Source organism: Lygodium microphyllum, chromosome 22, assembly GCF_053477565.2.
Source record: "Lygodium microphyllum isolate KBCC chromosome 22, Lygodium_microphyllum_v1.1.10, whole genome shotgun sequence".
Taxonomy (NCBI): Eukaryota; Viridiplantae; Streptophyta; class Polypodiopsida; order Schizaeales; family Lygodiaceae; genus Lygodium; species Lygodium microphyllum.
This window is the reverse complement of record NC_141156.1, coordinates 20,441,544-20,467,096: the sequence shown is the minus strand read 5'-3', so window position 1 is coordinate 20,467,096 and position 25,553 is coordinate 20,441,544. Positions and strand designations below refer to the sequence as shown.

The 25,553-nt window shown below is 43.8% G+C and overlaps 1 protein-coding gene and 1 pseudogene across 2 annotated transcripts in view; one reads left to right on the top strand and one right to left on the bottom strand.

Moving 5' to 3' along the window:
- LOC148016944 (putative aldo-keto reductase 1) overlaps positions 1-25,553 on the bottom strand; it is a 120,285-nt gene that overhangs the window by 5,171 nt on the left and 89,561 nt on the right. The gene's annotated exons all lie outside the window — the stretch shown is intronic.
- On the top strand, positions 12,334-13,678 carry LOC148016946 (uncharacterized; annotated as a pseudogene).

The following is a 25,553-nucleotide window of genomic DNA, read 5'->3' as shown; positions in this document are numbered from 1 at the left end:
CAATCCGTACGGTGTGATTTCGTACAATAAAACTAGCCTCTTTCGGCCACCTAGCCTACGCGTGCTCTTTCCGCGTTTCCTGCACCCCCACGTCCCATGTTTCGCACTTTTCCTGCACTGTTGCGCTTTTTGGGGGGTGGGAAGCCTTGGATACCTCACCCCACCCCCCTTTTCCAAATTCCAGCCATCATCCATACAAAACTCAATGCTCCTCTTTGGATTCCTTCGAGGCTCCAGCTTGCAGCACTCTCTTTGGATTCCTTCTCTCTTTAGACTTTGATTGTTTGAACTTTAAACTTTGACTCTTCTCTCATCTACAAAAGGTGCTCCTCTCCTCCATGCTTCCACACCAATTCAACAAGCACTTACCATTCTAATCTTTCCCTTTCCCGCGGGCCACACCCTATCGAAGCATTTGCCATTCTCAAAGAGTCAAATCTCATCTCCCATCCCCTCTATCCCACATCCTATCTAAGCACTTGCCATTCTCATCTCCCATTCCCTCTCTCTCACTCTTGCTCTTTCAACTTTACCCCACAACTTTACCCCAACCCTCGCGCCTCTCGAGTTTCCCTCCCTTTCAACTTTCAAGACTCAAGTTTCAAGAGTCGAGAGTCGAGACTCAAGCATCTCTCTCTCTCTCTCTCTCTCTCTCTCTCTCTCTCTCTCTCTCTCTCTCTCTCTCTGGTAATACAGTCGGTGCAGAGACCACGTCGACGACAAGACAAGTCTTAGGTTGGCATGTGCCGCCGGTACCTTTGCTGAAGAGAAGCATGAGAAGAAAACAATGGAGTATTCAGACTTATGAGAGGTGTCGTCTCCCTCAGCGTGGGCAACCCTTTGATTGATGAGCTTTTGCAGCAGCTGCCGCCGTTCAAGGCTGTCTTTGGCTACTCATCGTATTCATAATCTTCGAGACTTGCCTTTAAGGTTGTGGTGGAGGGAGAGGAGCAATTGCTAGTTCCTTCATAGCCGTGTTCCTGATCTAACAATACAAAGTACAAGTTGAGTGGCTTTGCACACAGTGTATGAAAGATGAATAATGTAGACAAATGCAAGCATCAAACCATGGAAAATGAATATCTGGGAGACGAATCTGATGAAGAACTAACACAACCGTCCATGGAAGCAATGTTCAACACCCCTTCTAAGAACACACGGTACAAGACGTATGGCCGTAGGGTCCGTGATTGGACTGTCTCCCCAGCATCTGATAGGCATGGAAAGACTTCACGCACCATGAATGAAAAGAAATACGAAGAAATTCATCCATGATTCGCTCTGAACTACGAATTATGAGACAAGAATTAGAGAAAGAAATACGAGAGCAGGTCAAAGCCGAACTGATAGTAAATCAGAGGGCAAAAATGCAAGACATGCAGATAAAGATTAAGAATGACCTACAAGCACAAATGCTATCCGAAATGCATACGCTGAAAACTGAAATGTTGAAAGTTGTAGATGCCTACAAAGCTGAAATCTTAGAATTGGGGGAAGATGTAAGAAGCTGGGAATAGTTAGAATGTTAATAATATGCCATGTCACATAGACATTGGTATATAAGGAGAGAAGTTGTAATTTTCCACATCTTTTGGCAAATCAATACATTTTACAATCTTTCTCTCCCTTCTTGCTCTAAGCTTCCATGGCTTCTTCATCTTTCCAATCTTTCTCTCTCCAATTCTAGTCTTTCTCTCCTCGTCACTCTTATTCTCTCTCTCCCTGCAGTCTTTCTCTCTCCTCTTTCTCTCTCCCTGGTTCTCTCTCTGACAAGTGGTATCAGAGCTTCAGTCTTTGATCCATTATTTTCTTCCATTTTCACTCCTATTTTCCTATTTCAAAACCAATTTCAGACAAAAATGGTACAAGACAGTGACTAGTGGAGTGCTGCAGGACAACTACAGCTAGCAAATGACTGCATCTGGAGATATCCAAGGTCAGATATGGCGGATAAGGGCTTAAATGGTTGGACGTCACCAAATTTTATGCAAAATTGAAGGTAACTAGGATAAAGGATGGTTAACCGGGCTTAGTTTGAGAACAAACTGTGGTTACTTTGAAAAGAGGGGTTTCTCTTTCCCCTTTCCTGGAAATTCCTGCAGGTTCCATGGAGGTTCAGCCCCAAGATCTGTCCATATCTCTCTCATCTCTGATCTTCTTGACCAAAAACCACCTGGAATAGAACCTATTCATCAGGAGCTTCAGATTGAGCACAAGATTGCTCAAGATTGGGCAGCATTCAGGCCAGAAACAGCCCCGAAAATTGCGGCGCAATTTTCGGGCTGATTCCAGCCCTGCCCTGCTTCAAGCTTGCTTCCTCTCAGCCTTGGCACTCTTCTTGATCCATTCCAGGCATAAATCTTCAGCCATATTGAGATTCTCAGCCACATTTTAAGATTCCTCAGCTCCTCTTGAACCCTAGGTGAACAGTCCATGGGCAGCCATGAAAGCTTCAGCCCAAGCTTCCATTTCTTGACAATTTCTTGAAGATTTTTCATCCTTTTGGCCCGTGGAATCATTTCAGCAAGGATTCTTCAACAAATTGCAAGGATTAAGCACGGGATGGCTAAAGATTGAGAATCAAGAGCTTCTATGGAGCAAAAATTTGGGGGAAACGGGTTTAATGCTTCAATTTCAAGCATTTGAAGCTTCAAGATTGGTCTCAACCATCAGATAAGCAAGCCTTATGGATTATTTTGCTAACATTGGACAACCGGGAGCCCTATCAAGCATTTGGCAAGTCATTTTCAGCCATGTCAAGGTATTTCTCTTCAATTTTAATCTCTCTCATTAATCCAATTGCTGAGCTTAAGCCATTTGACTGAGAGATTAAAGAATTGAACATTTTCATCAAATTCTCAGCCAACCTTTGCTTGAATTCATCTATTCATGAATGCAATGCTTGTCTAATGCATATTAGCTTCAATCAGTGAATTAAAGGTCTCAATCTGAGATTTCAGCATAACATTTGAATCTTATTGACTGAATACATTGATTGGTGCCTTTATTTACTCTAATCCAATTGATTGGTTGATTCTCTTTTGCCTAAATTGGAAAATTGTAAAAGGGTAAGTACTAGCAATCAGTGAATCACTAAATTGCATAGGTAAAACCCTTCTCCCATCTCAAGTTTTCTTATCTCAATCAATTGCATCTCATGAAAGGCTGAATGGATATTTTTGAATTGCATATCATGCTGATTGCTTAGCACACTAGCCTCTGCCATGTTGATATTTTCACCAAGGAAAAAGGTGGATGCCGGGGGAGATAGTGGAACAAAAGAGAGGTGACCCTCCCTCACTATCGAAGATCCCGAAGGGGTGCAACCAACCGACCCGGGGGGAACTTTGCCCACCTCCCGGTGATTCGGAGCCCGTGTAGGGAGCCTGTCCTGCCGTTTTATCCCTCACACAGGTACAGCGAGTGGAGGATTGAAGATTGAAGACTTTCCAACGACTCAAGTACCTACTGGACTAAAACAGGGTAAAACAGGGAATTTACAGGTCACCCACAGGGTATTTACAGGTGGATACAGGTACACCCTTCATTACTGAAGCACAAGTGCAGGTACTACAGGGTACCCACAGGTCCTATATACCCCTTTGCAGGGTTTGGTAGCCATTTCAGGTTACTCTCTTGCATTACAGGGTCAAAACAGGGCACTTACAAGCCTAAACAGGGTGCAGGACTGGACAGTTCAGACTCTGAAATTCAGTTACAGAAATTTCTGTCCTAAACCTGTTATAGCGTGCTATAGCTCATCTCGAAGAGAGCATTGTTAGCTTCGATTCGCACAAAAAAGTTCTGCAATCGGAGTTTTCTAGCCAAAGTTATAGCCGTTTTACTGACAGGGGGTACTGCAGGACTGCACTAGTATGGCAGGACATAAAGGCAAAAATAAGGTCCAGGAGGATTATGCACAGCAAATCAAGGATTCCATGATGGAAAGCACACTTCAAGAGAACCCTGAAGAGCTTCAATAACAAGGAGAGATCAGTATACTCAATGATACTCTGTGTGTCTATGAACTAAGATATAGGGAACGTCATGAGGCCATTTTGACAGCAATGGAGCAGATGATTCTATCTCATGGTCAAACGAAGTCTACTGTTGAGAAGTTGATGGAATCAACTACCCAAACCAAGGCTTCCATTGATAAATTAGTAGAATCTAATGCTCAACTTATGGCAAAATTTTCTCAATTAATGCAGTCACAAACGGAATCAAAAGAAGCCAATGAGAAGGCTTGTTCAAACAGTGATCCTTCAGTCCCACTTCAGCCACCCAACCAAAATGGTCATGGAGATGGGATCATTGGAAGAAGAGGCATACGAAATAGTCAGTATGAAGTAGGAGAAGCTTCACAAAGGTATGATGACTATTTGGGCAGTTTGAATGGAGCCAATACTCAAACTTTTGGACTGCATACTCAGAATTCCAGGGGTGTCTTACCAACAGAAAGATTACATGGTAATTCTCAGCCACCTGTTGGAAGATTTCAGTCTCAATTTGAGGGGTTTGTACTTAGAAATCCTGATCAGCCAGTTTTGGGACACAGAATCCTACTTCACTTTTCAAGGCTATTGAGCTTGCAGAGCGCTATGGAAGAAAGTATAGGAAAGAGTCTTCATTTCAAAATTGGGAAGCTTTCAAGGCACTTATGGCTGAAGTCTTTGTTTCACCTCTTGAAAAAGAGAAGTTAGAACGAAGATAGTATGGTTTGGAACAAAGGGGCCTAAGTGTAAGAGAATATACAAACCAATTCCTCAACTTGACTATGTATGTGGAAAACATCAGTGATGAGGCCAAGTTACACAAGTTTATGTATGGTTTAGAACCATCCTTGTCAGCTGATGTTATGGCGCAGAATCCTACTTCACTTTTCAAGGCTATTGAGCTTGCAGAGCGCTATGGAAGAAAGTATAGGAAAGAGTCTTCATTTCAGCCAAGTTATGGACAGCCAAGGACTGTTTTAAAGCAAGGGCAAGTTGGTAACAATTATGGCAGCAATCATATGCCTAGTGGGAGCTTACGGATACCAACTTATCCTCCATTTAATGCTTTTAGGCTTCAAAGCAATTTCAGGACAGCAAACAGTCCAAAGGTTGAATTTAAGCAAGCTGACAATAAGCCTAAGTCTACTTCAGCCAATACAAATTCCAAAAATATTCCCATGAATCTTTACAAGGAAAGAAAGGACAAAGGCTTATGCTTCAAGTGTGGAGAAAAGTATACTCCTGACCATGCTTCAAAGTGTGTATACAAAAATGCCAAGCCAAAGTTTCAGAGTATGCTAGTTCTTGAGGACTTTGAAAATGACATAGATGAAGTTAATGCAGTCACAATCAATGCTGAAAATGAAGATTTCGAGGATGATGGTGAACAGGAGTACTTTTATGATCCATCTGACTCTTTTCCTTTTGATCCAGACGGTGATATTCCATTTGATCCTGGTGGATTTTGTAATGAGTTGCCTGCTGCCACTAATTGTTCTATCTCTATGGATGCTTGGACGGGATCTAAGAGCCCTAATACACTTCGTATGAAGGGAAGCATATGTGGAAAGCCAGTGTTCATCTTGATAGATAGTGGCAGTACTCACAGTTTTGTCAATAAATCTATTATGTACAAGTTGAATTGTGTTCCCACCGACTTACAGCAGCCCATTCGAGTACAAGTGGCTAATGGTGAAGAGGAAACCAGCACACAAATTTGCCCACAGGTTTCTTTGCAGATGGCTGAAAATTTTGAAGTCAAAGTAAACCTGATCACATTGGAAATGGGGCCCATAGATATTGTACTTGGTTGTGATTGGTTGATGACCTTAGGCAGAATTACTATGGATTTCTCACAGTTATATATGGAGTTTTTCTCCAATGGACAGCTCATCCGTTTACAAGGAATCCCTAGTAGATCTGATTTTCAGCTTATCACCATTCAACAACTCAAGAAAGAGTACAAAAAGCGCTCACAGATATTTGTATTGCATTTGAACAAAGAAACACAGGATCAGCCCAATAATTCAGCAAACCATCCAGCCTTGACAGCTCTTCTTGAGGAGTATAGAGACTTATTTGAAGTACCTACTTCATTGCCTCCTAAGAGAGTGGTGGATCACCCCATTGATTTGGAACCCAACTCAAAGACAATCAATAAGCCACCTTACAGACTATCAAAATGTGAACGAGAGGAAGTAGCCAAGCAAATCAAAGAGCTTCTTGAAATGGGATTCATTGAACCAAGTTCTTCACCTTATGCATCCCTAGTCCTGTTAGTCAAAAAGAAAGATGGATCTTTCAGAATGTGCATTGACTACAGGGATCTCAATAAGATAACAGTGAAGAACAGGTATCCTATACCCAGGATAGATGATTTGCTTGATGAGCTTAAGGGGGCTCGATTCTTCACGAAGATTGATTTGAGATCAGGGTATCATCAGATTCGCATGAGAAAGGGTGATGAAGTCAAGACTGCTTTTAGGACTGATCGTGGGCTCTACCATTTCTTGGTGATGCCATTCGGCCTTACAAACGCTCCAACTACCTTTCAAAGCCTGATGAATAAGATTCTGCAACCTTTCCTCTTTCAGTTTGTCCTGGTGTTCTTTGACGACATTTTGATCTATAGCAAGACTTTACACGATCATTTGTCGCATATGAGGAAGGTTTTTGATGTGTTGAGACATCATAGGCTTTTTGCTAAGGAGAAGAAGTGTTCTTTCATGCAGACTGAAGTGGAATACTTGGAACATATAGTCAGTGAAAAAGGAATACAGGCTGATCCCAAGAAGGTGCAATGCATAAAAGATTGGCCAACGCCTACTACTACTACCTCTCTTAGAGGATTTCTTGGTCCATCTTCATTCTATCGCAGATTTATAAAGCATTATGCGGCAATTGCAGCCCCTTTAACTGGCAGGTTGAAGAAAGAGGCTTTCTTTTAGGATGCTCTTGCAGATAGCAGCTTCAACCAGTTAAAGGAATTACTTACCTCTGCTCCTATTCTTGTATGCCCGGATTTCTCTAAAGAGTTTACTATACAGTGTGATGCTAGTGGCCATGGCATTGGGGCTGTTTTGCTTCAGGAGCATGGAGTAATTGCATTTGAAAGCCGTAAGCTTACTGATAAGGAGATGGCCATGAATGTTTATGACCATGAAATGTTGGCTATTCTGCATGCAATCAAGAAATGGCACCATTACTTATATGGCAGCCGATTCAGAGTACATAGTGATCATCGGGTACTCAAGTATTTCCTTACTCAGTCAAATCTCACTCCAAAGCAACGACGATGGGTAGCAACATTACAAAATTATGACTTTGACATCACTCATACAAAGGGCAAAGATAACATAGTGGCTGATTCTCTCTCTCGTATGTGGGCTTGCAAAGTGTCAGCCATGACAGAATTACATAGTGATTGGATTGAAGAGCTACAAGAGGCATATCTCTTAGATTAGGAATTCAGCCAAATCTTTCAGAAATTACAGTAAGGTCTTATGATAGAAAACTCACATTACCAGCTTAAAAATGGTCTTATTTGGTGGAAGGGCAAGATTGTTATTCCCTCTACTTCTTCTTTCGAGCGGAAAATTATGGAGGAGTTACATTCTTCCCCTTTAGCTGGACATTTGGGAGTTTTCAAGACTTATGACAGGATCAGCAAGAGCTTTTATTGGAAAGGACTGTGGAAAGATGTCAAAGACTTCGTTATGAAGTGTATGCCTTGTCAGCAAAATAAGGATAGCACCCATAAGCCAAGAGGTTTGTTGCAGCCATTGCCTATTCCTACGGGTAAATGGACTCATATTACTATGGACTTTATCACTGGCTTACCTACTACCAAGAAGGGGTGGAATAGTATTTATGTGGTGGTTGACAGACTCACCAAAGCAGCTCATTTTATCCCAACAAAAATTCAGTTTACTGCTTCTCAAGTGGCCAACCAGTTTATGGAGCATATTTTCAGATTACATGGATTACCGCAGGTAATTGTCCATGATAGGGACTCAAAGTTTATGAGTAACTTTTGGCAAGCGGTATTTACATCTATGGGTACTAAGTTGGCTCCATCTACGGCTTATCATCCCCAAACTGATGGACAGACAGAGAGAGTTAATAAATGGTTGGAGACTTATCTTCGCCATTTTTGCTATGATGTCCAAACCTCATGGGATTCTTGGTTACACCTGGCTGAGTTTGCTTATAACAATTTCACTCATGCGAGCATAGGAGTTTCACCCTTTGAGGCTTTGTATGGTTACAAGGTGCCCTTACCCACAGTCATTTTTAATGAAAAGATCAACCCTCATGGGAAGGAAGAGTTGGAAAGAATGCAGACCCTTCTTCAGCAATGCAAGGTGAATCTAAGGAAGGCTCAAGATCAGATGAAGATGTATGCTGATGAGAAGAGGAGGCCTTTAGAGTTCCAGGAAGGAGAGCTAGTTTTGTTGAAGGTGCCCAAATCTAAGTACTCTACATTGAAAGATGGATCCAGTAATAAGCTTGCCCACAGATTTTATGGCCCTTATAGTCAGCTCAAGCCCTATTATAGTGATCCAGTGGATTTAGTTGATGAGCTGCCACCTATTGATGAAGATGGTCTTGTTCAGTACATCCCAGAGGCTGTTATAGGTCAGCGTGAAAAGAAGCTTCGATCACGTTCTATTGTGGAATATTTGATTAAATGGAGAGGTATACCCTCTGAAGAGGCTTCTTGGAGACCTGATTCAATATTGGATGAGTATCCATACTTGAGGGATACATTGGTGGCTGAAGTCTATTGTTTATGGAGCTAGTATTGATGCAGACTAGTTCAGGACAGCACGCTGTTTTAGAACAGTTTTTGTCGTACTTCATTTTCAGAATTGAGCTATCTACATGAGCTTAAAGTACTCTTCAAGAGCTTCGTTTTGATATGTGGTACATCTCATTTGGACACTTCTATCAAAAGATATGGCAGATTTAGTCCAGCAGGGACTGTTTATTCAGCAAGCTGTCTACTTTCTTCTGGAATATGTTGAAGATTCTATGGCTCCATTTGCTTCTGAAGTTCTTCAAATCATGTATATAGTTGGGTCCTCTTTCCGTTCTTCAAATTCAGCCCTTGTAATGATAATTCTTCATTCATTTCCCATTTGTAAAGCTGTAAAACAGAGTAGTACTCTGTTCTATCCATCTTTTCTTTAGTTCTTTCTAGGTTTGTTTTTTAGGACAAAAACTTTTGGGAAGGGATGGATTGTAAGAAGCTGGGAATAGTTAGAATGTTAATAATATGCCATGTCACATAGACATTGGTATATAAGGAGAGAAGTTATAATTTTCCACATCTTTTGGCAAATCAATACATTTTACAATCTTTCTCTCCCTTCTTGCTCTAAGCTTCCATGGCTTCTTCATCTTTCCTGTCTTTCTCTCTCCAATTCTAGTCTTTCTCTCTCCTCGTCACTCTTATTCTCTCTCTCCCTGCAGTCTTTCTCTCTCCTCTGCAGTCTTTCTCTCTCCTCTTTCTCTCTCCCTGGTTCTCTCTCTAACAGAAGAATTAAATACATTTAAGAAAAAAGAAATGAACGCGCAAGAAGAACTACAAAAAGAGAAAGAGGCTTTGAAGCATGTGAAAGGGAGGTTCACTCATGGGCAAAAGTGGCAAAGACAACACAAAAGCAGATAGAAGAAGCCAGCCCCTCGATTGAGGCAATAAAAAAGAATAAGGGAACATCAGTGAACAAGACTAAAGTAATGAATGCTACCTTGGAAGAAGAGGCTAGGAGACAGACTAGAGTTTTACATGTACCGGTAGTAGGATGGGAAGAGAAGAGCAGCCCACAGGAAGATGCTAAGACACTTGCTGACAAAATTGGGGCTTTAGACGTACCTATCATTAGTGCTTGGAGAGTGGGGAAAGAGGACTCTTAGTCCAAGGCTCTATTTCTTCACTTTGGAGACAGAGAGAAAAAAAAGGCCTTCCTCTCCAAGAGAAGAGCCCTCAAGGGTGAGAAGATTTATTTGGATGAGGACCTTACCCCAGCACACAAAGCGCATCGCAAAGAACACATGCCCAAGGTATTGGAGGCTCTCAAAGAGGGAAAGTGGGCTGTTTATAGGGATGGACGGGTCATCATCACTAACAAAAGGACTTCATAACGGTACGAGGCCTATGAGACACTTCGGATGTCAATATGGAATTGTAATGGAGCCATGCGCTTAGATGTTGGTTACTTTGAAGATAGCTTCCGAAACATAGATATAGCAATGTACACAGAAACACACCAATGTAAAGTTAGCCGACTACCAGATGTGCGGGGATACAAGTGGGAAAGTGCATTTCGTCTAGCAGCTAGAAAACCAGGAAGCACTAGGGGTTCTGGAGGTGTAGCCATACTATACCAGGAAGACCTCAAAGGGATAGTGCAAGTAATGAAAGAGATGATGATGCACGATATTTATGGATTAGGATACATGCAGAAAGACCACGGGATATATTCATCGCAATATGCTACTTTCCTCCTGCAAATTCTACCTATGCCACACGAGATGGATCTCCCTTTGATGTAGTCTATGAGGATATCATGAGATATGCTAGCATTGGGGACATATTATTAGTAGGAGATTTCAATGCACGCACTAGAGATAGACAGAGTGACTTTTATATGCATGACAGTGCCATGTTCAAAGAGATCGACATAGATGAAATAGGCCTACATAGGAGAGCCCAGGATAAAGAAGTGAGTACCTATGGGACACACCTATTGACTTTGGGAAGTGCACATAGACTAGCCATCTTTAATGGTCTGCCACAATGGCCAGGATCTGACAATTTGACATGTTGGAATCACAAAGGAGGGGCAAGTACTATGGACTACTTGATGGGCTCACCAGCATTGATACCAGACATCCAAAATTTCAAGATATCTAAGAGGCCAATTGACATAGCAACAGATCATGCTATTCTGACACTCATGCTCTCTTGTGTACATATGAAACATGAAACACCATGCCTCCCTAAACATCCCAAATACTACTTTACAGAAGACACCTCACACATCTACAGTGGTTCTCTGCAGACCAGTTTACATACATTGGACTTGAGTAGATCGTTGGAAGAGTGTACAAAGGATTTAGCAAAGGCCATACATGGATCAGCCATGAACACGAACTACTACTCCCCAAAATAGCTGGTATGATAATGAATGTAGAGTTCCCCGAGCTCGCTTACAGAGGGAAGTGGAGCTAGGCACTTAAACACATCACCAAGCAAAGGTGTTCTTCAAATGCCTTGTGCGGAAGAAGAAACGAGACTACCTAACGAAAGCAGAAGCAGAGATATATCAGCCATTTTTGGGGCGGGACAGCAAGAGCACATGGAAGATGTTTGGCTATTTTTGGGGCGAGACAGATTACATCACTAGATGCTTGGCTTGACTATGGGAGACAGTTGTATGACCTGCCAGGACAGCCACCTATGCAGCCCCCACAAGCTTGTAGGCCAACACAGTGGTCTTTCTTCACATGGAAAATGGTTAGGGATGCAATCTATAGGTTACAAAATGGGAGGGCACAGGATGAGGATGGACTAGTAGCAGAACATTTCTCACATGCTGGTGACATATTAGCACATATGTTCAATAGAGCAGTATATGAAGGTTTACCTCTGAGTTGGTCACACAATACTATAATTCCGCTATTTAAAAGTGGCGATCCCCTGATTCCTAGCAACTACAGGACTATCATGATCGGCCATTCTTTGGCCAAGATATATGGATCTATATTGGAGCATGAACTCAGTGAGTGGGCTGAAATGCAAGGCAAGAGAGCACAAGGACAAGCAGGTTTCAGGCGAGGATATACCACACTGGACCATATTCTCACACTTAGAGCCATTATTGAGGAGGGTCGAGCCCAAGACAATAGGATCTATTGTTGCTTTGTAGACTTTTGCAAAGCTTTTGATACAGTGCCTCGTACACGCATGATGCAGAGATTGCAGGACATTAGAGTACCAAAAGGTATACGATGGGATGTCTATGCATTATATGAGGCAGTGACAGCTCATGTACGAGCACCTGGGGGGCTATCAGAGAGAATTGACAGTACTATAGGAGTGAAACAAGGATGTCCACTTTCACCCACATTGTTTGGTCTATACATCGATGAAGTGTTTAATTACATAGACCGAGGAGGAAGAGCTAGAGCCAACCTGGCAAGGGTTGTGATACCGATATTATTGTATGCAAATGATATTGTTCTCATTTCAAATTCACCGTAGGATTTGCAGTGCCATCTAGATGCTTTGCACATCTTTTGTAGAGATAAAGACCTCACAGTGAACCTTGGAAAGACCAAAACCATGGTTTTCAATACTTCAATAGCATGGGTGACTAGATCTATGTACCAATTCACATTTGGGGGAGACATACTGGAGCATGTGAGGGAATATGTCTATTTGGAAGTCACTTTCTCTGGCCCACGTTTTTCATTGAGAGGGGCGTTAGAGGCACGTCTGGCACGTGGATACACAGCACTAGGGGCACTTGAGAGTCAATGTGCTCACATACAGTTCTAGGAGCGCCGCACCAAACTTTGGTTGTTTGACACCCTAGTCACACCTACATTACTATATGGAGCAGAGGTATGGGGTTGCAACTTGTACCATAGGCGCCTTAGAGATTGGAGTAGAGAGGGATTATTATGATGGCTGGGATAGCATGGAAAGGCTATTGATCATGATGATAGCACGCATGATTAGGAGTAAGCCCTCCACCCCACACCCCATTGTCAAAGCAAAGCTAGGGGCAACACCCATAGTCATGGAGGCACTCTTCAGGGCAGTGACCTTTTGGCACAGACTATGGAAACTTCCACGCCATAGATACTCTAGATAGGTACTAACCTCATCTAGACAACTAGCAGTAGGAGGTGAGAAGAACTGTTGGTTTTCACAAATGGCTATTTGGATGAGCCTATATGGTTTGGATATTGACCATCTTCCACCTTTAGATTATAGCCTTGACTGTCCTACACTTTCTCTCAGCCGATCAGAGTTGAACCAAGTGATCAGAGCTCATATCTTGAGGATTGAGACGGCAAGGACATGGATCCACCCACCCCTCGCTCTAGGATTGAGGATGGAGTTCTACAGGAGTCATTTCTTGTGCCTCTCTGATGATGGTTTCACTATTCGGCCAACATATATGGACACCCATCTCTCCCATAGCGTACGGGTTGCTATCGAACAGATTCGCACCTCCTCACATAGGCTCCAGATGGAGACAGGCAAATGGACAAATACCCTAGCAAAGAATAGGACTTGGCAGCTTTGTGGTCGAGAGCCTGAGACGAAGGAGCACTACATATGCAGATGCACAGTATACTATGACATACGAGGACGGTACCACTGCCTCTTCCGGGATGGATTTGGATCCCTTCGTCGCGTCATGGAGTACGAGGACCAGAGATGCCTAGGTCTCTTCCTCCTGGAGCTCAAGAGACACCGAACTGCACTACTACGAAACACGAGGCCAGCTCACCCAGAGAGACACACACAAAGAGCAATGACAGACTTCTTCTACAGAGCCGACCCTACTGACACTACCAGCCTAGCTGAGACAGAGCCACCCTACCACACACCTTACAGGCCACACCGTGGAGTCACATTGGATAGAGCCATTTCCCTTCGTTGAGCATGACGACCCCATCTACCAGGACCACGTCCGAGGAGGCCACACCACAGTCGGATTAGAGCCATTATCACGAGACACGGTAGACTCACCACCAGGCATATCAATGAAGCAGCTAGGGACCGCATCATAGCTAAGATCATGTACAGATCTTGAGACCAGCTACAACCCATAGTCTCCACCACACTCTTGTAAATGGCTAAATCAGATCTGGTTCTCCTTTCCTTTTTTTTTCTTTTCTATCGATGACACAACACTACACATGGTTCCTAGTATAGCCCCATCTTATGGTTATTTTCAATATTGTTTCATAGGCCACCCACTTACTTGTGATGTTATCTTTACCTTACTGATGAGATGACATTAGACATGGATGTACTCTAGATTTTGTCTCATAGGCCACATTGGCCTTATGTAGACGTTAATATATCTTTCTTTCCTCTCTCTCTCTCTCTCTCTCTCTCTCTCTCTCTCTCTCTCTCTCTCTCTCTCTCTCTCGCCTCTTTATTCGTCATCGGCACCATGACTCGTGAGAAGCACGAGGCCTTCAATTTGTATGCGATCCATGTGGAGAGGGACACAAAGAAGTCCAACTCCCACCATTGGACATGCAAGTATTGCGGGAAGCGCTATACAAGTGGTGCAACTCGGCTTCTCAAACATATTTCCAAGACGAGGGAGCAAGTTGCTCCATGCAAGGAGATCCCTCCAAACATTGCGGAGGAGATTCTCGCCAAGATGAGAGGAGGATCCATAAGAGGAGGAGGAAGTGGCTTATCGGCACCAACTCCTATGCCTACTAACGAGGAAGCATCCAATGTGGGCATTCATCTACCGCCACATTCAACAAGCTATCATTGAGGTATACATTGCAATTTGCGTTTTAAATTTGTTTCACTTTCTTTCATTATGATAATATCATGATTCATAATTGAAATTTGATTTATACATAACTTGTAATTTGTAATTTGTGGTTGTAGGTGGGCCCCTCAAATGTAGTGCAAGTTGTTACCAACAATGCATCGAATTGTTGGCACATGGGCTGTTTGCTTAAGGCCGAGTTCCCTACCATTGTGTGGACTCCATGTGCAAGTCAGTGTTTGGACTTGCTCATGGAGGACATTGGGAAGCTCAAGTGAGTGAAGAGGGTGGTCCGAAAAGCTACATCAATTGTCACATTCTTCACGGTAAAGGTAAAGGTGCTTGCGATGTATCATGAGCATAGCACACTTGAGTTGAAGAAGCCTTCTTTAACTTGCTTTGCTTATATGTGGTTATTGCTAGAGCGCCTTTATGAGGTGTGGTCCGCCTTGCGCTAGACAGTGGTATCCTCTATGGAATGAGTGGGATGAGCATGAGACAGAGGAGGCCAAAGCCATGCAGCGCTTGTACCTTGATGAGCAGTTTTGGCAAAAAGTCCGTGCCGTTGTCATTGTTGTGACTCCCTTTTACAAGGTGTTACGTATGAGTGATTGCGAGGGGTCCACCATGGGCCTTCTCGTTCACTTCTTCAAAGCGGCATTGACAGAGGTACGTGCTTGTATAGTGATCACAGAGACACAGCATGCACATGTTTTAGAGATAGCAGAGAGGAGATGGGCATGGTTACATAAGCCCATCCATGGTTTTGCCGCATTTGTACATCCAGCCTACAAGTCACCGGTAGTCACGGATGATAGAGAGTTGCGTTCAAACTAGCTTGCTTATTTGACTCGTGTGGTCCCTATTGATGACCACAATGCAGTGCTAGAGGAGCTAGGATGCTATGCAGATCAGAGAGGGCATGTGGCTTTTGCTTCTCCCACTTGTTGGAGGAGAGAGTCACTTGTGAAGCCTTTATTTTGGTGGCAAAACTTTGGATACGCACTAGAGACCCTCTTCAACCCTTAGCCATGAGGGTCCTTGCCCAAGATTACTCTTCGTGTGCATGTGAGAGAAACTAGAGTGCCTATTCTCTCATTCACACAAAGATTCGCAATCGGCTTAGCACACAACAGTTAGAGCGGCTAGTCTATTGCCGCACTAACTTACGCATGATGAGGGCTATGATGAGCATGGGTAGTTCGAAGCAGGTAAAGTTTAAACACTTAACCATAACATTTAAAATTTGTTGTTTTAACTTTTAAACTTTGAACTTTGAAGTTTAAACTTTATACTTTACAATTTGGACTTTAGCATTTAGTATTTACAATGAATCATGATCAATCTTACGTGCATCACTACATTGTGTAGGTGAATGTTGATACATTCAAGTTAACGGGCGACACTCTTCCGAGTATACTTAAGAAGATGAATGAGGAGGAGGAGATGATTTTTGCAAAGCTCTATAGAGAGCTTATAGCAGCAGATACTCGTGACACTCGCAGTCAACGTGCTCGTGGGCGAGGAGTTTGAGTAGGTGGTAGCAGGGGCATGGTCATTCGACGCCCTCTATCATCGAGGAGGGGTGGTTCGAGTGGCTTGCAGACATATGTAAGGCGGGGCTCTAGTAGCTCATATCCTGTGCCTCATGATGACATCCCCCCTTGCCTACACAGCCGCCACCTAGGGAGCCATCATTTGATGATGATGGTAACCTCATTAGTGAGGATAAGTATTAGTGTGCCTCATCATCAGATGCCAAGGAGTCATCTTCAGACTCTCTTGATGAGCACTCAGATGGTTCTGATGATGATGATGATAATGATAGTGATGCCTCATCATAGATTCATCATTCATATGACATAGGTCTCTATTTTTTTTCGTATCAGATATACTAGACTGTAGTTGTATGATGTATCGCATGTTTTACGTACCCCATGCGAGTCGAGACCGCGATGGTCACCCTCATGTATTCATCTTATTCTGTAATGAAATGGCTATTTCCACTTTAAACATATATTCTATGATCTATCATTTAATGATTTATGGTTTTTGTTATTTAAAAAATCATCTTAATTTTTTTTCGTACTAATATCGTACCGTACCTTATAAAATCATAAGGTACCAATTAGTATTGTATTTTATCATGTCGTACCGTATCGTACTTTTCATACCTGACAACTATGTAGTATACGTCGGTGTGTGGCTCCTCCCTATCTTTGCTCCCACGTCCATAAGAGGTGCTATCTACGATGGTGTAGCACCAATAAGAAGAGCCCATGACATCTCTAATCCACGAAATCCATCACCTTGGATAGAGATTTTTGAGATTTTGGAAGTCCAAGATTCCTTGTGAGGGAAAAGTTTTTTTATGCATGCTGCTTATTGGGGGTCTTTATGGATGTGCTATGTGCTTGCAAGACCTCACGTGGTTGATGTATCTTTTGCACTACATACGATGAGACATTGATTCATCTCTTCATCTCCTAACCTATAGCAAGATAAATTTGGAGCTTCGTTACCCATGTATAGACCTTGGTGACTCGGCAATGGACACCCACCCGTTCTTGACTCATGGGCAAGATGCCTTCTTTGTCCACTTTGTAGTCAGATTATCTCTGCCTCTTCCATTTTGTAGTCAGATTATCTTTGTCCACTTTGTAGTCAGATTATCTCTGCCTCTTCCATTTTCTCAGATGGACAACTCTCTGCAACGCGGCACACCGAAAATGCCTTCATTTTTTATTTCCTCCTTGACGTGGCTACTCCTTGGCTAGATATTGTTCACACTGCTCCTGTTGTGCCACCTACATGATATTCATGTGCTATATTTCAGTAGCCTTTTGGCTTGACTTGTGATTGCTGGAAGTTTCATGGATTTTCATTGCTGGCTAGAAGGCTTTATGTAAATACTTTCATTCAATTTTAGCTTCTTCACAAAAACACAGAGAGAGAGAGAGAGAGAGAAAACATGGGAGGACCCTTTGCATTGACTCTGTCGAGGCTTGAACGCCTGCGCAATCCTGCTCTGTGTCAGCGCGCACAGAGAGAGAGAGAGAGAGAGAGTGTGTGTGAAGATCGCGATGTCGTCGTCGTTTGAGCACCCCGCCCTGCCCCCGGCCGTCTGACCTACGGATCTAGCTCGTAGTCGTAGCCCATCAGCCCTGCGTGTCGGGGTCCCTGCCGTCACCGTCAAACCTGGGCGCCGTGGTCCATGCACATCGTGGGCCCTGCCGTCGCCTGTCAGCCCTGCGTCGTGATCCCTGCTCCTCAACATCCCTGCCATCGCTTGTCAGCCCTGCCGTCGCCTATCAGCCCTGCTCCTCAGCGTCGTGGCCCTTACTACTGCCCATTGGTCCTACAATTCCTGTTCCTGAACCTGCACCGTTAGGGTTGCGCCCTGCCCCACGCGTCATCTACACTCCCTTTGGACAGGCCACGGCTGAGGCAGACAAGTAACAAACAGGTACATAGCACTTAGGGGAGTGTGCAGCAGCGTGGAGAAGCCAAGCAGTGTTCACACTGCACATGTAACTGTGGACAGGGTCATGTCAGACAGTGTTCAACAATCACAGAGAGAGAGAGAGACAGCTGTTGAAGTGGTGATACAACATGGCTGGTCTGGACATGGACTTTATTGACCAAACAGTGGCAGCCCTTGGTCCGGATTCTGAAACAGAGGAGCCAGAGGATATGGTTCCTTGCACAGAGGAAATGCCACCTGCTCCTGACTGTCAGCCTGCGGGCAAACGCACCAAGCATACCTCGGAAGATACAATGGATCATCTAGATCCTCAGCGACGTTCTTATACTCAGGTTGCTTCTGATTCTGTGGATTCTCAGGATGTTGACTGGGAGCATTTGTTGGAGTTTGCCAACACTCTGCTTGGAGATTATGTTCAACATAATCATGAAGCGTTTTCTGACTCTGAAACTGAAGATGTTCTGGAAGCTACTGTGAATCCTAAGAATGTTTTGCGCTCATTCTCGGTGTTTTATGAACGTGTTGTTATATTCTTCTTCACTGGTAGGATCCCAGTGCTTTCCTATATTCGCCACTGGCTGCAAAGTCTACTACAAAGGGAGTGTGTTGAAGAGATTTTTGTTGGGCCTCATGGCTTCTATGAGGTGCTATTGAAATCCGAGAAGCATCGTGCCGATCTGCTGTCTAAATTGCCATTGTTCTTTGATCGCCGTTTGGTCCATGTTGTGCCATGGTGCCCAATGGCAGATTTTCAGCGCTTGCTTCAACACGAATGCCCGGTGTGGGTTAAAGTGGAAAACTGTCCGGCTGTTTATTAGCCACTATTAAAGGATGCTATGGCCGTTGTGGGCACTGTTTTGGTTCCCCCGAGCCTAAGGGCCACGAATCGTAACCATATGTGTATATTATAGGACACTGCTCGGAAAAGGCCTGCTTGGTTACGTCTTAATTGCTCTGGCATGCATCCTTTGCACTTTCATTTGAAATGGGATAACTTTGCAAAGCTTTGTTTTTCGTGTGGAAAATTGGGGCATTTTATGGCCGAATGTCCAGCGAAGCAACCGGCTTCAGATGCTGAGCATGTTTTGCCCCCCATGGAAGATATGGTCCTTGATACTCCGTCGCAGGATGCGACCCAGCCACCTAAAGTTTTGGATAAAGGCAAACAACATGTTTCGGGTTTGGATTCCCGTGATAATGACTGGGTGGATGTATGTGCAAAAAAAGGTAAAAGGTTTGATGCTGGCATGGCGAATACTGTGCCTAATGCTTCACAAGATTCCTTGCGTACTTATACGCGCAGGAAAGACATGTTCTTCAGAGCACACTACTCATGCTAGGGTTCCCTCGGCTCCTCGCAATCAGCCTCCTAGGAAAGTATATACGGATGGTCAGAAGGGCCCACCTGCTAAGTTGGCTTTTGATGCTAGAGGTAATGTGATTACCCCTTGGGATCGTCGTTATTCTCGTTCCATCCCCAAGACAGTGGATACACCATCTACCTCGAAATCTGGCCGTCAGAACTCTTTTGCCGTATTAGCTGATTTTCTAGATGAGGGAGTTCTTGACATTCTAGCAGAAAAGGTTAAATCGAGGCAAGCCTTGCCTCATTCCTGATTTTCTTTCTTTTTTGAAAACACATGAAGATAGCCACGTGGAATGCGAGGCATTTGTTCTCGCAATAAGCAACATGCCATGTGGAGTTTATTGCATGAGAATCAATGGGATGTCTTGTGTGTTGTTGAGCACAAGAGTCACGGTGAAGCAGGAAAAGTTGCGGATTGCCATGGGTTTCGCTTGTTTTATGCCGGGACACATGCCATACATTATTCTGGTGTGCTTATGATTGTCCATGAGAAATATCAGCCGGTTCTTATTAAGAATGATGTACATGGTGGTTTTGTGGTGATTGAAGTTTTATTTGAAGGAGAGATCTTATGGTTACTTGGGCTCTATGCTCCAAATGACCCTTTATCCCGCCGGGATCTATGTAATACCTTGCAGACCTCCTTGTCACTTGGCAGACGAGGTTTTTTTATGGGGGATTTTAATATGTGTGTTGATCCTTCGCGGTCCACATCAGAACATTCGGTGATGGATGCTCCGGAAAGCCATGTGTGGAATGCGTTTGCTCTTGCTGTACTTAAGCAAGACCTCTGGTCATGGCTACACCCTTCTTCTAGAGGGTTTACTTTTCATTCGGCGCAGTATATAGCTACATGGTCGCAGTTGGACCGCATGTATATCATGCAGGATGATGCTTTTCTTCCTGAGATGCTAGAAATGAAAGTGTTGCAGCAATATGCCTTGTCGGACCATTTTCCTCTACAACTTGAGATACTTGTTCACCCCATTGCACCTTTTAAGCAATTTTTGGATAGACTCTCTTTGCATTTCAACTCGTCTTATTTGAAGCATTCAATCTTTCAGGGTTATATGTAGCAATTGATTGATAAATTTTTATTAGACTTCTCCTCTCAAGGCAATGCTTCTTTTGAACGATTGCTCTCTAATGTGCAACGGGTTGTTCCGCAGTATGGGATCCATCATGCCTCTCTTTGTTGGCGGCGTCGACAAGCAGTGGAGGAATTATTGGCTTTGGTTCGTTCTCTACTGGTGGAGACTCTAAATGATGTATTTTTGCTGCCATTGGCTATGCATTTGGCGGATCTTATTAAAGAGTTTCAGTTGAAATCTTATCAGCAAGCCAAATTGCAAAATTTGACTGACAATTTGCAAGACAATACTTGTTAGACTCATAAGTTCTTTCAAGCTCTCCATGCATCGCCTGCTCGAGAGAATATGACTAGACTCTAGGATGCAGAAGGTCAAACGGTAACGGTCATTGATCCTCAGACTATTGTGAATATGTGCAAGAATTATTTTCTAGACCTTCTTGGTTCTACTCCACCTTCGGACCAAATTACTCATGCCCGCTCAATTTTCTATGATTTGGTCCGCAATCAGGTTCCACATGACATGCAAACTACTTTGGAGACAGATATTCGTGAGGCGGAGGTTATGGATGTTTTGTTACACTTGCCCAAGGACAAAAGTCCTGGTTGGGATGGTCTCACCAATGAATTCTTTGAGGCTTTTGCTACCCAACTGGTGAAACCATTGACAGCTATGTTTCAGTAGATTTGGGAAACGGGGTTCATGCCTTCCCTATGGAAAGGACTTATCAAACTGCTTCCAAAAGTTCTGTCGCTGTCTATGCTGAAACATTGGCGACCAATTTCTTTGATGGGTTCTATGTATAAAATCTTTTCCAAAGTAATGGTGAATCGGCTCCATAAGCATCTTCCTGCCATTGTGCGTCCTCTTCAATATGGTTTCATTAAGGGCCGAAACATTTTGCATAATGTCTTAAATGTGCAAATGGCTATTGACTATACAAGGCACTCTAATCAGGAGGTGGTATTGATCCAATTGGACCTAGAAAACGCTTTTGATTATCTAGACTGGTCTTTCGTTGCAAAACTTATGTCTACTATGGACTTTGGTACTCGGATGTCTCATTTGATCTACACCATTAGTGTTGAGGCTTCTTCGCGAGTTATGCTGAATGGTGGTGTTATCGATCCATTTGTCCTTGCACGCTCTGTGAGACAGGGTTGCCCTTTCAGTCCTCTCTTTTTTGCTCTTGCGACTCATCCGATTCTTTCGATGTTATCTCATATAGCAGCTTCTACTCAGTTGGCAGAATTGTCTCTTCCTTTTGGTCAGCACTTCATTAGTCAATCCTTGGCTGATGATAGCTTTATGATTTTGCATACGTACAAGGATAATCTTCGCAAAGCATTGGATATTTGGACTCTTTTTTGTCATGCTTCTGGCCTTCGTATCAATACTTTGAAATCAGCCATTCTCGGTTGCATGGAGTCAGATTTACAGTCATTGGACTGGCAGGGAATGGTCATTCTCCGTGGTTCCATTGTCAGGCACCTTGGGTACCCTTTGGGTGTTGATGTTCGGCCGAAGGAACTGCTTCAGTGGATTTCACAGAAACTCGCAGCTAAGTTTCTGTATTGGAAGTCGCAAGCTTGGCCCTTCCATGTTCGTCTCAAAGTGGCTCGGACAATTATGTTGCCAATGCTCACATATTTCTTGCCACTGCTACCTTGGACTACTACTACATTGAATGCTCTGACTCGGTACATTCGTTTCATGTTATGTAAGGACTCCTTGCATGCAGGTATTTCATGGATTTCTTGGTCGCATGCATGTACCCCCAAATGCATGGGTGGTGGGGCTATTTTGGATGCCGAAACTCATATGCTAGCACTCCGTTGGTCTCTTTTTTGTGCCATGTGCTTGGATCATCACCCGTGGGTCTTTATAGCTCGTTATTTTCTTGAGGATCATAGACTTGTGCATGGTAATACCCAGATTCGGAGCTCCTGGTGGCATGTTCTTACTGCAGACTCACGGTTTTCTAGTCCTTCATCATCCCTACTTGCTCATTTGGTATGTTCCTGGAAATTGGTTCTCCAAAAGGCTCAGTGGCATCCAGCGGAGGACCGCTTAGCTACTTACTCTTTCCAACTAGAATTGTTGGCAGCCTCGCGATTACTTTCTTGGAAAGGTAAACATGAGCTCAGACCAAAATTTAATTGCATGGCACGTTTGGGCTTGACTTCAGCGCAGATGCCACCCTTGCCAGCCACAATGTGTTGATATCGTTTCGTACAGCCAAGAGGCTTTTCAGGATCCCTCGTGGATACCGTGATTTATGGGGTCAGCTTTTGATGGTGCTCCAAAGCAGACAATCCTTTCTTTGGATCGTCCTTGGCAGGACTGGGACCTTGCAGGCCGGCTGAATTTGGAAAAGGCCTCAACTAACCAGGTGTATCATCTTCTGATTAAAGATCATCAATGGCTGCTTGCTAAAGCTAATATTGTATGGGGCTTGAGTAAATCTCAGTCATTGTGGAAGGTAACTGTGATGAAGGGCTAGTTGAACAAGACACCTTTCAAATGCAAGGTCTTTCTTTGGAGGGTGATGATTGGCGGTCTTCCTCTTGCTTCGGCCCTTTCCAAGCGTCGAATCTCCAACGGCAATTGCTTCTTTTGCACCACCAGTGTGGAATCGGCCCGCCGTCGCATTATTTCCTGCCCTCTTGCTAAGAAAATCTGGTCACTCTTGTCGGCAGTTTGGCGAGCAGTGGTTGGCTTCTCGTTAAGCCCTTTTGACTAGGTTTTTGCGCGACCCAAATACCCCACATCGGCTCAGTCGCATATGAAGATCTTGTTTCACTTTCTTAGATACTGGGGCTATTGGCACAATTGGACCATTTGGAATGCTTTTCTTTTTTATTTAGCCTATAATGTTCAAGGACATATTGCTAGGCTTAAAGGCCTTTTGCATTGGCAGATAGATCTCATTCGGCACTCTGACTTACTCCCTCGGGAGTTACTTCCCTGGCATTTGGCAATTTCCTCTGCGTCTTTGCCATGACTTTTTGTAACTCTTTTGTCATTTACTACTTTAGAGAGAGAGAGAGAGAGAGAGTTTACACATGATGGCTTAGAGCCATCGTGTATCTTGTAATCATGTGAACTTGTACCTTTTTTTCGTAATTAATACAATTACCTTTTACGAAAAAAAAAAAGAGAACATGGGACTACTTAATTCGATTATCTTCACAAAAAAAAAAGAGATTGAACATGGGAGAACATGGATTGTAGAAATGCAAAGGAGAGCCCTTTTTGATAGCATCATGATCTTCTTCTCGATGGCAAGTACGTTGTGGACTCCAAGGCTTGATTCCCTTGTCTTGTCATCATCCCTTCTCTATATGCAATCCTTCCTCTTCTCCTTCTCCAAGATGGTCAATCAAAGAGCAAGAGATGTAAACATGGAGCTTTAAGAGAGTTATATTGGATATGCAATTAGCCCATAAAGGCGGTCATAATGATCATGGCTGGTTTTTCTCTTTTCTTATTGCATTAACAAGTATTCATGGTTGTGTATGGCATCTACATTCATGTATTTTGTAGCTATAGTCCTTGTCCTTTGATTTCCTTGTCTAATTAGTTTCTTTTGTCAAAAGATAACGTACGAGCGAGACAGTAGGGTTTGCGAGGAGGAACACGGAGTGAACTCGGCAAACATGGAGAAGAGAAAAGTAGAGAGAAGAAACTTTGATGAATGGAATGATGAAGTTCTGAATCATGGAGTGAATGTGATACAAGGGACCAAGGGCGCCATAGCACAACGAAGATGATGAAGACAGCCACGAACCACGAACCGCAATGTCCTCTTGAAGGGACGTGAGGATAGTGGAGAGGCTGGAGAGAAGAGGTCACGGAATAAATGAATCAGCCGTGAGAAATGAATGAGAGTGGCCTATAAATAGGCATAGTCAGTCTAGGATGGTGCCCCTTTTTGGGGCTACAAACCCTAAACGCAAAACGCAAAAACGCAAATTGCAGGTGAAGGGTGAAGGGTGAAGGGTTTCTCAACACCCCCTCTCAGGCCCAAAAAGGGGAACAAGAGAACAGTGAGGTGGAGATGCAATGCTACATGTTGAAGAATGCTCATGCAATAGGTGTCACTTGGACAATGTCCCTCGTGGAGAAATTGTTCACTTGCCCAAGCGCCCTAGTACAAAGATGATGAAAACATGCAATGCATAAGAGGAATGTCAAACTATGTGTGGTGCCGAGAACCATAAGAATATGCCCATACTCAATCTCGGGAGGTGGCTCAATGCTGACCAAGGGACGAAGGCAAGAAGAAGAGGAGGAAGAAGATGTAGAGAATCCCGAAGATCCAAGATTTCCACCGCAAAAGGAACCTGTAGTAAAGAACAATAGATAGAGTGAACTAGAGAACCTGAAACTCAATCGCAGGAGAGAAGCCACTGGCTCCACGCATCCATGCTAAAAGGAATACGAAGACCTTGTCACCAAGTCGCAGTTGAACCTCCGAGGTCCCGATCTAGGTAGTACCTGAAGATCCTGGGTATCAGTAGAAGAGATGACTGGTCGAAGACATCCACCCCAAGAAAGTAGAGGATGGGTGAAGAACTTCATGTGGAGTACGTTTCCCTCCTGAGATGGGAGGCGGAGGGGCCCCCGCTGAAGTCGAAGAAGAAGTAGATGCCCTCTCCGAGGGCAAAGAAATAACATCCCCCTCTGAAGTAGATAAGGAATCCAAAAACTCATGGATCATGGACTCTGAAATGTATGATGACCGAAAGTATCGCCAGTCGCTGAAGAAGGTATCTGGGGTGCCAAAGAGCTCCCAGAGGTGGCCTCTCGAACCTAAGTAGTCGAGGGTAGGGAAGGATGGAGCTCAGAATGAGCAAGAGGTGGGCAACACTCGCTGTCTCTCAGTGGAGCGGACTGGGTAGACGAAGAAGAGGAAGAAGTCGAGCAGCCACTGTCTCTCGAAGGAGCAGACTGACGAGGAGACAATATCAAACAATCACTGTCTCTCAATGGAGCGGACTACAGAACCATGGGCTGTGGTAGCCACTGTACCCGAAAATAGGTGGGAGAAGACTCCCGCTGGCATTGCGACGA